At 27.6% G+C, this 15,833-nt stretch overlaps 1 protein-coding gene across 1 annotated transcript in view; it reads left to right on the top strand.

Moving 5' to 3' along the window:
* The first annotated feature begins 270 nt into the window (after positions 1 to 270).
* LOC111042827 (sex peptide receptor) overlaps positions 271 to 15,833 on the top strand; it is a 212,975-nt gene continuing 197,412 nt past the window's right edge. The window contains exon 1 of the mRNA XM_022327523.1: positions 271 to 776. The gene's annotated coding sequence lies outside the window, so the exon portion shown is untranslated. The remainder of the gene's footprint in view (positions 777 to 15,833) is intronic.

Below are 15,833 nucleotides of genomic sequence, written 5' to 3'. Positions count from 1 at the left end.
GAGAACCTGCAGAGCATTGTCGCCGTCCATCTACCACTCGCGGAACAACCGCGGTAAGCTGCTGGTAATACACTCGATCGGTATACTAGGCATTGTTGTTATTGTTATTATGGTGATAAGACGATATATATTCGCGTGTGGCGAAATTGGCCGGCGGCGCGGCGGCGGCGGCGGGCACACACATGCGCCGTGTATTGATTGCCGGCAACAACAACGCGTCGGAGTCGCGCGCTCTCGCGTTACAGACCGTTAAATAATCGCCGCGAGAGTATAAAACGGGAAAACCCGAAAGCCACGGCGATCACAAAACCTCAGTGTCTTGCCCCGTGCCGGCGACATCCCTTCGCGCCCGTCCGCTGCACCAGTCGCAACGAACGGTTCTCCTCGCGTATTTGCCGCACATACACGGTTCGAAAAAAAAAACCCCCGAAAAGCGTAACATTTTTTTTCCGCTCTGCCGAGCAAACCTTTATAGAAAAAAGGAAAAAACGATTTTCAATTATTTTCCAACACATTTTCACCGTTACACAACCGCGATATCCGGCTTTTTGTCTGGAATTTATTCAGATTTTCAGTCGTCATCTCGATCGCGGTCCAATAATCATCGTCGATAATATTATTCACGTCCCGTTTCTTGTTTGATTCGCTGTCCACAATCATCATCGCCTTCGTCCCCATTCCCCTCCCCGGAGAGGAGTGACAGAGCACAGAGCTGTCCGTCGCCACAACGCAGAAGACAGGAAGACTGAACAAGCAAACTAAGCTGTCCGCACGAGGTAGGTGCTTAAATATAATAATAATATCAGGTGTTGTTTTTTATAGTAAATTTTGACTCGGTTAGGTTTAATTATAAATATTAAAATAATATGACCGTGTATTATAATTCTATCAAATTACCTGTTACCTTGTTGAGTAGATTATAATTGCACATGGTGTGTGTATTCTACAATATTATGTCGTAAAAAATGGTTCGACACGTGTATGCTGTTGACAAAAAACCACACCGATGTATGAGTAAATAACGATTCCAAACACGATAAATCCGAATTCAGTAGAGATATTATTATAAAAAGGCACATGTTTGATATTTAAAAAAAAAATCTAATTAGTATTTTAAAACGAAACAAGCTTAACAACAGATTAGTCAGTGTTCATGCAGGTGCCGTATATTAATCTTTGCGCTTTTTTAATCACATGAAAAGTGTTGGTCGACAAAAAAATAGCTAGGTCCACATAATTGTATAATCAATGGCGATCCCTCACTCTGCTGGGACTTATAATAATTATTATAATAATAATGTGGTAGCAGATTGATTTTAATTTATTTATAAAATGCGTGTTTAACAATCATGTTGTCTGGAAAAAATCATAAAAAGTAATGTTTCAGATTTGTATGGTAAACATTACTAAAAATACATAGTTTCAATGGTATTATTTTTTAATCTACATAATGCTAGTATAAATTTTATGTTATGTTTATTATGTAAATTATAACGATTGTACAATTTTTACATTTGGCGAAATTATGTATTTTCCAGACAATTATTCCGGAATATTTTACACTATTAAAACATTTGCGATGATAACATTTAACAATTCATGTTTCATGGTCAATAAACGGTCCATTAATATGAAAATTTACTTTGTAAAGATTCAATGCAAATTTAGTTATAAATTAATATAAACAAAATACTTACTAAACACTGATTTTCGATCGAATCACTTATGTTTTTGGTGTAATTCAGAATTTTTCACTGTCAATTTAGGTACATAGAGAAGATAATTAAAATTGTAATTTTTTAAAAATATTTGCTTATTTTGCTCTATTTATTGACGCACAATATCTTTTATTCTTTTAATTTTTTTTTTATCATTTGATGTTCATTAGATTTTTTAGTCATAAATTGTTTACACTGTTCCTACATTATTTTTTCTTACGTTTATTAAAATTACTGATACTATTAAATAAACACTAATTAAAAAAAATTAACAATATATAAATACAATATTACCGTTTGTATTTAATGATCAAATTTGATAAAATCGGAGATTTAAAAAAATATGTGAATTTTTTCCAACAATTTCTAGTTACCTATTTTGTTGTAATTCAAAAAAGTTTTACTGTGAAATCATGGAGCTATACTCATCACGTATATATTATTACAATACGATTTTTAAAAAAATGAGAATAATTTTAAGCTATTCCAGATAAAGCAAACTTATTCACAATAGCTTACAGTATAATAGTGTACCTGTTAGTTAAACTTCTATAGTATGAACCAATTATTTATTTAATAGTAGGTACTTGAAACATACCGTTTTTTTTCGACAAAAATGAGTTTAACCTACCAAATCAAGAAAACTGACTAATCCTTAGAAATAGAATGGCTAGTCTACTCTTTTCAGACATTTCCTTCGATCAGGACAGTTTTTTGAATATAATGATATATCATTAAATTCAAATTCGACACATCCAATATTACTTAATGATGAGAATATGAGATATTACTGAAGACCTATTATATAACAGAGCCAAGTTCCTTGTTTTCTTTTTTTTTTTTCAATCGTTACTACAATATTAAATATTAGAATATTTATCAAAGTATGCATTTTTAATTGTTTGGTCTTTATTAATCGGAGTCTTAAAACCACACCATACTGAGCTAAAATTACAAACAAATATTTCTAGAGGTATTTACTGTTTTTCAATATTTAAAATTGTAGGCAATAATGGAATGTGTTGGTATTTCATTTATGTGGTTTTTCCTTTTGGTCAGATAGTCGTGTAAATGTCACCACCTTATTGGGTAGAAAGAATTCTCGAAAGTTTCTATGTGTATAGCAACTTTTTAAATAGAAAACTTGATCTATTAGTGTGGTAATATTTTAAGCGTAAAAAAAAAAACTACTGGCGACTTGAAAAAAAAATGGTAAAATTTACGATGTACTGTTTTTTTATATATATATTTTGTTGTGATTCAAAAAATAAATGTAACTTTATAAAATAACGTAAATGTTTACCCATTATAAATTGTTGTTTGTATAAAGTGGACGTTGTACTGTTTTATAAATAATATGTACACACAATGTAGGTATAATGTTATAAAAATGTTGGGTGTGTATACATGCATAATTGTCTCAAAAAGAGAAATTACATCGCTATTAGGTTATCGATGTTGATTGGCTTAAAAATAAAAATAAAATGGAAAACGATCTGTGAATTTGGTTAAGTCAAATTAAATCTATGTGTAATTTGTGTATATTGGTATATTATACCTATAATTATAAAAATGTTGTATTTCAATGTAAAAGAAAATGTGTTTTATATTAAAATTATTTATTTGTATGCATTATGCAATATTGTAATACATTTAAATTTATAAAATACTACGATTAAATATGATTTGTTTTGGATTTAATTATAATTTAATTTAACTTAAATAATGTAATAAATAATTTTTTTTATAGGATGACATATTAATATATTATCAGATTTGACTATAATTTTCCTTCTAGTTTTTATTTTTTATTACATCATTGATTAATTTATTAAAATTTAAAGCACATTATTGATGTAATAAGAATAAATATCATTAAAGTGTTATCAGTAAAAAATTACCAAATATAAAATGGATTATTGTTTTTAAGCTCGTTAAGAGATTTCTTGTTGAAGATATTTATACTTAGGTATGTGATATCTTTGTATGGTATACAGATATATTATAGCATGTGTATTGTCTCTAGCTATTTGGGTGTTTCCTATTTCTTTTGTACAATTTTCACCAACAAAACTTTCAAGCGAACAATGATTTTGATTCCAATGAAATTATGTTTCTCACGTTAGTTGGCGTATATCATTCTCTATTGAAGACGCACTTGAATTATAAGTGTCGAAGAATCGTAGCCACTACACTCGGATAACTACACTACTAGGCAGGCCATTCAGTTGAAATTATTCGTTGACTTGAATAAATTATTATCAACAAAGTAGGTACCCACTATATATTTTGTTCGTATTACAGTGTTTTTATTGATAAGCAATACAAATATTAAAAATTATAATCATTGATTGTCAGCTAAAATATTTTAAATACATTTAAAATTTAATATTTAGAATTTTAGAGCTGGTAAGAAACTTATAATATTAAATATCATTGAAGAATATAAAAGATTATGTTTTTTAGTTAATCAATAATATCATAAGTATAGTTAGTTTTATGAACTTTTTCTAAACATAGGCTAAGACTCCATATAGACAATTTGTTAAAGACATTTAGAAAAAATAAGTAGTTACATTTCAAATTAAGTATGCTCGGAAAAGGGATTTTTTTATTGTTCTTTTAAATGATTGTTTAAACCATTTAATATAATTACTATAGTTTGGTGCACGTGTACTTAGATCATTGGTGGATATGGTTTAAAGGTATTTTACATTTTATTATTTACTCTTAGCCCATCTCACAAGTCACAGCAATATACAATATAATCGAGTATATTATGTTCGTTTTCATATATTTTATGTCCGTCTATTCACGATTGAAATTAAACTGGAAGCTTCAAAAAATAAAAAAATTCCACAATGATAATTTCCATCGTCGAGAACATCTTAATTTTGGCTGAAAAAAAAAACATTATCCGAACACTGTAATATTTTCGCGAACAATATTATATAGCATTTTTTGTAGTGTCTATAATAATATATATTAACACGGACCGTTATAAAACGATGTCCATAACAATTATTGTAATTTTTTTCACGGGATCCATATCTACCTACTCACAAATTTTCATATAATGAAACTTTTCGAAAGACTTCGGTGAATGCAATACATGGTATCGGTGTTAGCAACAATTATTATATTGTGGTATGACAATAATATTTTTAAATTAATAACAAAATACAAAATTGCATTTTAAATTAGCTAACAATTGTTGTATTATTTATATAAATTGGTCGCAGTTTTTATAGAAGTAACCACTGATTTCAGTTTTATCACTATTCGGTATTTACACGCATATGTATATCATTATAATTTGTTTTATACTTGCATAACATTTATTATGTGCTTCTTTTAGTCACCGGTGTGTCTTATTTTCATGTATTATTTTACGGCTTTGCACGGTGAAGTTTAATGTGGAACGTTTAAAATCATTCATGAATTATAAATTGTATGTGTGTGCCCAACACTTTTAAAACAAATTAAAACATTAAACAACTTTAATCTTTGTATAATATGGGTATTATTCAGTGATATAGATGCATACGTAATTATTTATTATACTGTGTTCATTTTAATACGATTTTATGATGTTTTCATCATAATTATTTTGATAATTCGTAACAATATATTTACGCATTATTTTCTAACAATTAAAGAAAAATTTATAATAATTAAAACATAGGTACAGAAATGTTTCAAATATCAGAAATGCAATTAGATTACATTAAATCGATGCATTTATTCAATTTGTATGTTGTGTTTGAATATACTTGTGTAGATTTATTGGTAATTGGTTTCATAAAGTATTTAGTATGCATTAAGTGTATTATAAATTATATATTACCTATGTATCTTTTATTAATTAAATTAGCATTTTATTTTCTATATCAGGCATGTTTCATTGGAAAATTGTTAAATTAAAGATTTCAGAAACAGACAGCTAGCGCATACAATATCTGAAACTCGGAATATTATCACGTACCTTAATCATTTATCAGCATTCTTTAAAAAAATTAAACTGTTTACAACAAACCTTATTACCCACAAACAATATTTATATATTTATCAGTATATTGCGCTAAACGATTAAAATATGTACATGATCTTTCTGTAATTTCAATAATTGCATAGTTGATATTTGTTTCTATTAAATCAATTTTGTTTTTGCTACAACATTATTGACCATTATGTTTTATACATTTTTAGACATCATAGAAAGTAGTACCACTTATACAACGTACTAACGGTACATATCATTATCTTCATACAATTATTTCGTACATAAGACTTACTAATAATATTAGTAATAAAACGCTAATAACGCTAATATTATTACATACACTTTTAAAAGAATTCAAAAAACTAAAATATAGAGACCTAAAATAAGGACCCCCACGGGGATAAGACATAGTAATTCTAAAATATGCGTAGCTTTAGTTAAATATTATTATTTATGTAAATAAAGAATATTACAAATTTATTTTATGCGTTATTGCTTAAAATAATACATAATGTTATGATTTTGGAATCGTCCCTAAAATTGTTCAGTTATACTTAATATTATGGATAAATAATAATTATTACTAGCAATAAACATTTTTAATTTAGAAATGCAGTACTGACTGGTGCGTTAATAATATTTTCATTCAATTTTATAACATAAACTAACAAACTGTACTTAATTTCAAATATAATAAAACTTCAAGAAATTATAAGTTGATTTCGATTTAATGAATTAATTAAGTATTATTTCAGTTAAATAGGAACCATTTTAAACAATTAAAAATGTTATTTTTTTGTATCTATTATTAATTATAAACATAAAAAAAAACTTTCACAAAAAATGATATTATAATTAAGTTAATTTAATTTATTTTAGTATTATTTTTAGAACTTCACTAATTTTAATTGAAAACCCTGAGACATTTTTCTCATTCAGTCAATATCCTTATCAAATAAATTATATTAAGTGAAACAATTATATTATTTTTTTACGTTTTTTTTTTTTTTTTTTGTGACCAGTTGGTTTAACATACATATTTGTTGAAAAAATTTACACAATAATTTTTTTAATCGTTTATTTTTATGTTATAACTTTGTATTTGGTCATTGTTAAAGTAATGAATTGAATTACTAGTTAACATTTCCAGTGTTTTTTATTCAAAAACAGCCTTACAATGGCAATAACTATCTGAGAGCACATAGATTTTAGAAAGCTTTATAAATTTGGATTGAAAGTGCAGTGAATAAAGGACACTATTTGAAAATAATATAAATATTTACGTAAAACGATTTAATTTAATATTGTAGGTACTTTGATTTTCCATTCAATACACTGGTATACTCAATGATGTTTAAATTGTGTTGAACTGTTAAACACTGCTCGAAAAGTCCAAGTTGTTTTTGTTGTTGATGTTGTTTTTTTTTATTTACACATAGTTAAAATACATTTGTTCAATTTGGCTTTCAGCCAAAGTTTTTTTAAGTGAACTGCAGATATATAATAAATACTATTAATGTAAAGACAATAATGAACGGTCTCTATTATAATAACATTAAAACGTCTATTTTAATAAGTAATTAATTTAAGGTATCCTAGTTATATAATTTATAAATGACACTTGAACTGTATTAATGGAAAATTATTGTTATTAAATTATTAAGTTTCCACTAAAGTAAAAGTTTCTAAGTCCCGTATTTGTTACACTCGTTATATTTAAAGTTGCGCGAAATAAATAGTGATGGTATAAACACACTAAATACAATCTAGCAAATAATCATTGGAATCTCAGTTTGTGTAAATGTATTCAACTTTTTCACAAGAATTAATATCACTTTTATATACTAACTGATAATTTGCATTCGCAGAGCAATATTATACTTCTATTATAACTATGTACACTTCTCCAATAGTTGTAGTGGGGCCGTTGAACGTTGCAATATTATTTTCATACATTTTCCATCGGCTTTCGAGACCTAAAAATAAGGAGAAAAAAAGAAGAAAGATAAAATTGAGAAAAAAGAGGATTATGCCTCTACTACAGTGTACAGTTAAGTCATGAGACAAATAATATTTCCGGCTAAAAATAATATTAACACAACGTGGAATAGCAGGTGGAATTTAAATACGCAATGTGCGTGTGCCTCACTATAACGCGTAGGTACTAACGAATATGTTTTGCAAAAATACTTATTCTGGTTCTATAAAAGAAACGCAGAGAAAACAAATCGATTATAATATGAACTCAATAGGTGCACTAGTACTGAAAGTTTATTTCGTTTAATAGTGGCGCATTCGAAAAGAGCAATTAACGAAATCCACTGTAGCGTGTCAAAGTCAGTACTTATTAAAATCGCACAAACATACTCGTTCTATTAAACATGAAGTCTATTTTGACTTATAAGTATTAATTTATGGCTTAATCGTGCAAAAATTAAATACGAAATGCAAAGTTATAGACATTTCTTCCAAGTTGTTTTCCTTAAAAATTATATTCACATGAACGTATAGTATGTACTAGTATATATTAATAACATTTTAAGTACTCGAGAATTATAATGGATAAAATAAAATTTAACAAGAATATAGCATACAGATTCTTTATTGAATTTAACATAGGTTAAGACCAGGAGAAAAAATTACCAAATAGTTTTTGTCTCACATAATATTATGTTGTTTAATCTGTTAATCCGAATACTTGTTTTGACATAAAAATAAAATACATTTAATAAATACTTACTACGGCGAGTGGTTGTTTTGGCTTCTTATATAGAGATTATTTTATCGAAATGTTAAGTTCTTTTCAACTGAAACATATTTTTTTAGGAAATATATTTAGTGATATCTTATGTGTTGCTCAGATCCAGAAATACTTGTTTCGTATTTATGTTTTTAGTTTAGGTCAAAGCTCCAAAATAAAACCTAAAATCCTTAGCTCAACCGGGCTATTGATTTTAAACAAAAACACACAGCATAACATTTACTTAAGCCTGACCAAAACTTTTTAATCAAGATCAAAATTGTATCATTTTTCAGTTGACTAGTTGGGCAGAGAGCTGGGTAAGATTAATTTAAATTTAGCTATAGAAAACACTACAAATTTAGATCTATATATTCATAATAATATAATATAACATAGTATTATAGCGTAGTATGGTAAACCTATTAAAAACCAAAACTTTTTTTATTAAAATGGTAGTTAACTGTAATCATTAATTTTATTATGTAGTTTAAGAAACTCATCCAAGTACTGATAGGTAGGTACCTAAAATTAATGTAACTAGAATATGTTTTTTAATTTTATTATTTCTATATAACTGTAATTACAATTTAAAAACAAAATAAAAGTCGTAAAAAAATATACAACTATAGGAACATAAAACTATAAACATAATAGGTACATAAACATAGTAAATTTTAAGTATAATGTACATTTTATATTCTGCTTTCACATAATACATAGGAATTGACTGCAGCCTAAGTTCTGTGAACTTAATCTGATAACTTATATAAAAACTATCAAAACTATGCTTGCACTATGGTGAACATGTTGAAATAGTTCAGCAGGTAATACCTAAATTTAATTTGCTTAGGTTCAAGCCAAAACACATCTAACCTTTTCATGATGTATATTTTTAGTGTTTAGAAAATATGAAATGCGAAAATGCAAATTTTCAAAAACAAAATTAATTTTTTCGGTCCATTACTGTTAAGATTTATTTTTCCACCGATACTCTGATTTTTTTCTTTGGTTTTCTTACTCTTGAACAACACACCTACTAGTTCCATATTGTTGCGATGACCGTGTCGCTGTGCCTAGCTGTATATATGATATAGTTTAAAATATAGTCTCTTAGATTTCTTTCTAATAAATCGACAACATCATATTTCTAATCACTTGATTTTAGTTGATATGCTTTTATTCGTACACTCTTCAAATCTATAATATTATAGGACACGTCTTCTTTGTTTCATCCTGGTTCTTGAAGTACCTATACCTATACCTATATCCACCCATATTATATCTTGAACTAACAATAATTTACTTTTGTTTTTTAATCTATTCATACTCTCTGCCAAATGGATAAACAAAATATATGAAATGTGACTTAAATTACCTACAAAAAATCCAATAGGTTGTGATAAAAAAACAAACCCTACATATGTTCTAAGGAAACATCAAATGGAATTATTGTTCCTTCTTGATAATACCTACAGTTTCACGTATTATTAATTCTGCCTAAAACAATCACTGACATCAATGGGAAAAAATAATTTAATTTCTTTGAATATTTTGTGTTTCATAAATGTTTAGTAGATACCTATCAATTTCATTTTTTTCCAGGATTTCACCAATTACAATCTTTAGAATAATAATTATTTATGAACTTTTACATTTTCAATTAAGTTTATATTCCATTTAAAAACTATGAAGTAATACAACTGTACAAAGTAAATGATGATTTATGTAGTGAAATGTCATAGAAATTACCTGGATAGATTCAAAGTTACTTGGATTTTAACTTTTGAATTTCATAGCAAAGTATTAAATTATAACATTTTTAAATTTATTTCAACCAATGAAGAATTTGCTTTATTTGGCACATGTATATATATAGTGTATAACACAGATTATAAAAGTCGACTCACTTTTACTTTTTTAGTTGTTTCGGTTTTTTAACGTAATTAATTAATAATTATTGTTATACAGATTTGGGAGGGGGGGAATGTTAAAAAACCATTAAATTAATAGATAACTTCCAAATTATTTTCTTATAGTGCCAGAAGTAATCATTTTTATTGGATTTAATAATTTGTAACAACATTTTTGCTTGGCAAATATTAAATGGAATAGCTTATTAATTTTGGATATTCAATTACATTAATAAAAGTTCAAAATTGGTTATAGCTTACACAAAAGATTAATTTATTGCATGCGTTCATTTTTATTGATCAAAAATTAAATAAAAAAGAATAACCATTGTATTTAACAATTATGTAAAAATAACACGTTTTGTATCATACTTATTTAAGTTGCAATTCACATGTACCTACATTACGAATAGATAGTTATTATAACCTTTATAATAATTAATGCAACAATACTGTACTATAAAAACTCGTCAATCATTAAAATATGTAAGTACTAATTTTATTTACTAAAAAAAAAAAATAATAATAATTATAATGTTAATATTATTACACACATATCACTAAATTATTTAAAGTAATCATCATTCATCCATGAATTAAAATATAATTTGATATGTTATTATTTTATTTATTAAAGGTAGGTACTATAAAATAAAACACTATTTATGATGTTCAAAAATATAATTATGAAAATTCGAAGAATAAAAAAAAACAGTTTTGGTTCCTAGTATATATATTATTGAGCAAAGCATTACATAGCATAATGAAACTATAGGCACACCTTTGACGCATATGATGAAAACGACTACGATAAATCATCACGTCGTACCTCACACTACATTGTTCTCTGGAAATTAAAATTAAAATAATAGATTATGTTCTACTGTAGAAACAAACGGTTTACACTACGAAATACAAGGAATTCGTGCATATGTAGCTCTATATATGACTACGATAATTATACACGTTTCCGAGGATATCCACTTTAGGAAAAAAATTTTGCATTTACTCTATAGGGTACGGTTTTCAAATAATTCTCATCAACTGTAGCGACTAGAATATTCACAATATAATGTATTATTATTATTATTATTATTATTATTTTAATTCCATACACTTCCCAAGAAAATTTTATACTGTTTAACCGGTAAAAAGCACCAGGGTTTTATCTCTACATGGGTGCTTACCCAATTACGTAATGTCATTTGGGTAATAACTAATATTACAGACCACGTTAATGAATTTTAAATTAGTTTATTAATTTAGTAAATTGAGTTAACAGTCTAAACCAAGACTAGACTAAGCCTCTAAAATTGTAATAAAAAAATTCTTCCCAACCCTGTAATATTGTAGTCCATTGCTCTCTATGATTCCGATAACTAATTATAATTATTTGAAGATAAAGTTGCACCGTATATACCTCTAATTGGGACATAATACAATCCACAGTAAAAAACTATACCTATAATTTACTCCGTTTATATGGATAGGTATCTACATTATAATATTATAATGGAGTGAGAAAGCTACAATTAATTGTTTTGATGAATAATAACTAATTAAAAAATTGATTCTTATAAATAAATCTTACTTACTGAAACGGATTTATTCAATATTTTAATAGACGTAAGAAAACAAAATATACAAACTAACTATTACATGCAATATGTTGAATTTATATTTAATCTGTGTAGTGTATTCGACTATCATAAACCAAATACTAGCTGATACCAACCAATTTTTGGAAAAATTCTAGGTATATAGGTCTTTATCTAACATAATTATGGAAATTGGAGAGTAGATAAAGATAAACGGAAAAACATCAGAAACTATGTGAAACTATAATACAAACGATGTCGAATGCGTGAGGGATCAAAATAATACATTATTGTGTAGATTTTTGCATAGTAAAAATACCACAACAACAATTTATATAGATACCTTTATTTATTACTTATTTTCTAACCTGCAGTTATCTGCAGTTGCAAATGTTAAGTCATTTAAATCAAAGTTCATTATTTATGCATATTCGAAGCCTTGAAGGTAATTTTACTAAACTCAATTGATTTTTCTAATTTTATTGTTTTTAATTCTACGTAAGTTCATTATACAATTATATGGCAATTTTTTAAAAAATCATTAACATTATACATTATGCAGCATAAATATTATAATATTTTTAACATTATACAGTATGTAATAGTGAAATTATTGCAAAAACTAATTTATATTGTATATTTTTTTTTCTTTGCTCGGATAACTCAAACATCATTGAAACATTACTACCTATAGTTACATAATCTAACATAATATAATATTAAAATAAATACATGTATCGAGGGCATATTTCTTGTAGTACAGTCATCATTATATAACGGAAAGTAACGCAAAATAATTATCATTTAATTGATTAAATTAAATCGAATAGTTATAACTTACTATTATCGGCATGGACGGAAATTACATCTGAATTAGAAAACTATAGAATTTTTAAAATATACGCAATAGGAATATATTTTTATTTACCTACCTACTCACATTGACATAATTCCAACGTTATAATAAACCGAAACTAGAGATATGGGATGATTTGAGTAAAAAATAAAATTTCCTCAACAATTCAGCAATATTATAACGACAAAAAGGAAAATATAATATAGGTGCATTTATGATTGAATGAAAATAAATAACAAATAACATTCGTAAGTAACAAGAAACTATTACAGAAAGGAACAATAATATTATATTTATATTTTATTGGCAGATGGTGTAATTCGAACCGTTACAGTTGTAGGTAGTCCTCGTCGAATATAGATTCGTTGATAATCAGAAGATTATTTTATTTTCACTAGACAAAAAATGAAACGTACTAAAATGTCTTTCACGCGTTCTAACGAAGACGTGGACAATTTCATGTACTCGGCATCCACTACATATGCCTTAATACATATCACATTGCACTTAAAAAATAATAATAAGAGTTAGGTTTAACGATCATGTTTTTTATTCAGCACGCATTTTGAAAGATAATAACAATCAGGTCAGAATGAAGGGTTGATACTCTTGCCGTTATCCTACATTTTTTACATTAACTGATAATTATTGTGAAGCATTTTTTGGTTGTAGAATAAGCATAATGTAAGCAGAAAACCCATTGTTGAGTGTCGAAGTATTGCAAATTATTATTATACCAATTGTTTTATTCCATTCAGTGAACATATTTTTATTTTTATTACTCAGTTAAAATATTATATTTCATAAACTAAGACGAACACAATATTTTAAATACTAATTTAGGTATTTATTAAATACTATTTAGGTACAGCTGACAATCGCATTGAGTCTCTACAATAATTGTGAAATACATTCTAAAATAATTCAAACATTGTTGTTGTCTATTTTTTACTACAGGGTATTCTACCATAATTTATGAACACATAATATTTCGGTTCGTATTCGAAACTGTTTTCGTAAATTAAATAATTAAAATCGACGAAAATAATATGTCCAGCATGTGTTAATAATAATAATAATTGCTACCCCAAATTGGATAGTACGCGGTATGTTTTGAATCGCCATTATTTGGTCAGTTAATTTCGATATTATGTGGGTACCTACCAGGAGTCGGTACACGATTAAAAAACCAAAATAATGTATGTATTTTCGTCATTCCCTAACCTAACCTATGAAAACCATTTAACCATCCTGACATGAGTAAGTACGGATAAACAAGCAATTATTATTAATACCTACATTTTATTAACAAAAATATAAAATTTAGAAAATCCATCTTGATTGACTGTAAAATTAAAACTTAATATTGTTATATTATTAAAACCTGCGTGTGCGTGTTTTTTATGCGATTATCGTGTTAGCTGCCGTACGTATGTCATCTCGCTCGACGGGCTTGGATATTATCATCATCATATTTTTTTTCGTACGCATCACGCGAACACTGTTAAAGAAATTGCCGATATTTTCTTACTCGGTGCATGTCTATAGGGTATTGTGCACATGGACCGGACATTACTCACGTTGACCGATTTCCTATCTGACCCTCACGGCCACCCACACTCATACGCGCACACACACATATATATATATATACACATATACATATATATCAACATATTTACCTTGACGGCTGCTTGGACCTCCAAGTCGTGACCGATGGTTGTGGACTAACGACCCACACACCCGCCGCCGATCCCGTTTGTGTGCGCCCGTGCCCCACCCGCACCGCAATCAGTATACCGGTGCAATAATAATCGTAATCGTTATTTGTTTATATTTCCACTCGTCTCACGACCGTTTCGACGACAATCTCTGTAGGTACTGTAATCAGTGCTTTTCGGTAGGTACCTCCTACACACTACGGCTGTATTCCTAATATTGTATGTATACCAGAAATTCGTAGATGGGACCTATAGAGTTTGTGTTCCACATGCTATTTGTGTTTTCTATTTCCACACACACTTCATCGCACGTCTGATGACATTAATATTATTTCGTTAGAGGTTGACACCCGAAACACACACACACAGTATCACTACAATGTTTATATTAATAATTATTATTATCGTTCCCCTCAAATCGTTCACGTACGCATCTATACATCCGTTGTAGACTCATAATGTGTGAGTTGGTGGATCGAAAATGTTGTTCGTAGTTCGTGGTTAAGTAAATATTTTAGCAAATATTAGAATTTAACATCAATATTTACATAGTAGCTCTATAATATGTATGGCAATTTAAAGTGTCTTCTTGCATTCATGCGCCAAAATTAGCTCTAAATAGCCTTATTAAGTTATAAAATGTATATACTGCTTCCAAAGGTAGGGGTTTTTAAAATTAACGTAGTAAAAAAAGAACCTAATAAAATCATTTTAGAATTTAAAATAGGTAATAGCCAATATATTTTATGTATTATGTATTATTATTTTGATTTACGAATTTGTGATATAAATAAAATATACACATTATTTAAATACAGTACAATGATCAGGCTAGTGATTGAAGTTGATATGAAATATCTACAAAATATAGTTTTATATTTTTATCCTCAGAAATTAAATTGATAAGGAAAGCATTAAAAACGCCTCATAATATTAAGGGTCCTGACAAAATATTTGATTTTCTTCTTAGTAGTTCTCATTTGCACGAGGAATCACTCAACCAGTGCATATTATAACCCGTTCGTTTTTCTGACATTTTCCAATTTTCACTAGCTGCACGCATTAGTATGGGATCGGAATAGAAAGCATACAACACACATGAGGTGCGTGTATATAATATATTTTACTTAATAGGATTGTAGAAAAATAAAATCGTTTCGACATCAACGTCAATCATTCCTGACATTCAAAAAGAAACAATGGTTCATGAGCTTATCTCATGATTTCAAATCTGAATTTTCAATTCAACATTTCATCAACTACGTCAACCACAGAATGCCATAA

This window comes from Myzus persicae, unplaced genomic scaffold (genome assembly GCF_001856785.1).
Source record: "Myzus persicae strain clone G006 unplaced genomic scaffold, MPER_G0061.0, whole genome shotgun sequence".
Classification (NCBI taxonomy): Eukaryota; Metazoa; Arthropoda; class Insecta; order Hemiptera; family Aphididae; genus Myzus; species Myzus persicae.
This window is presented reverse-complemented; position numbering and strand designations above follow the sequence as displayed.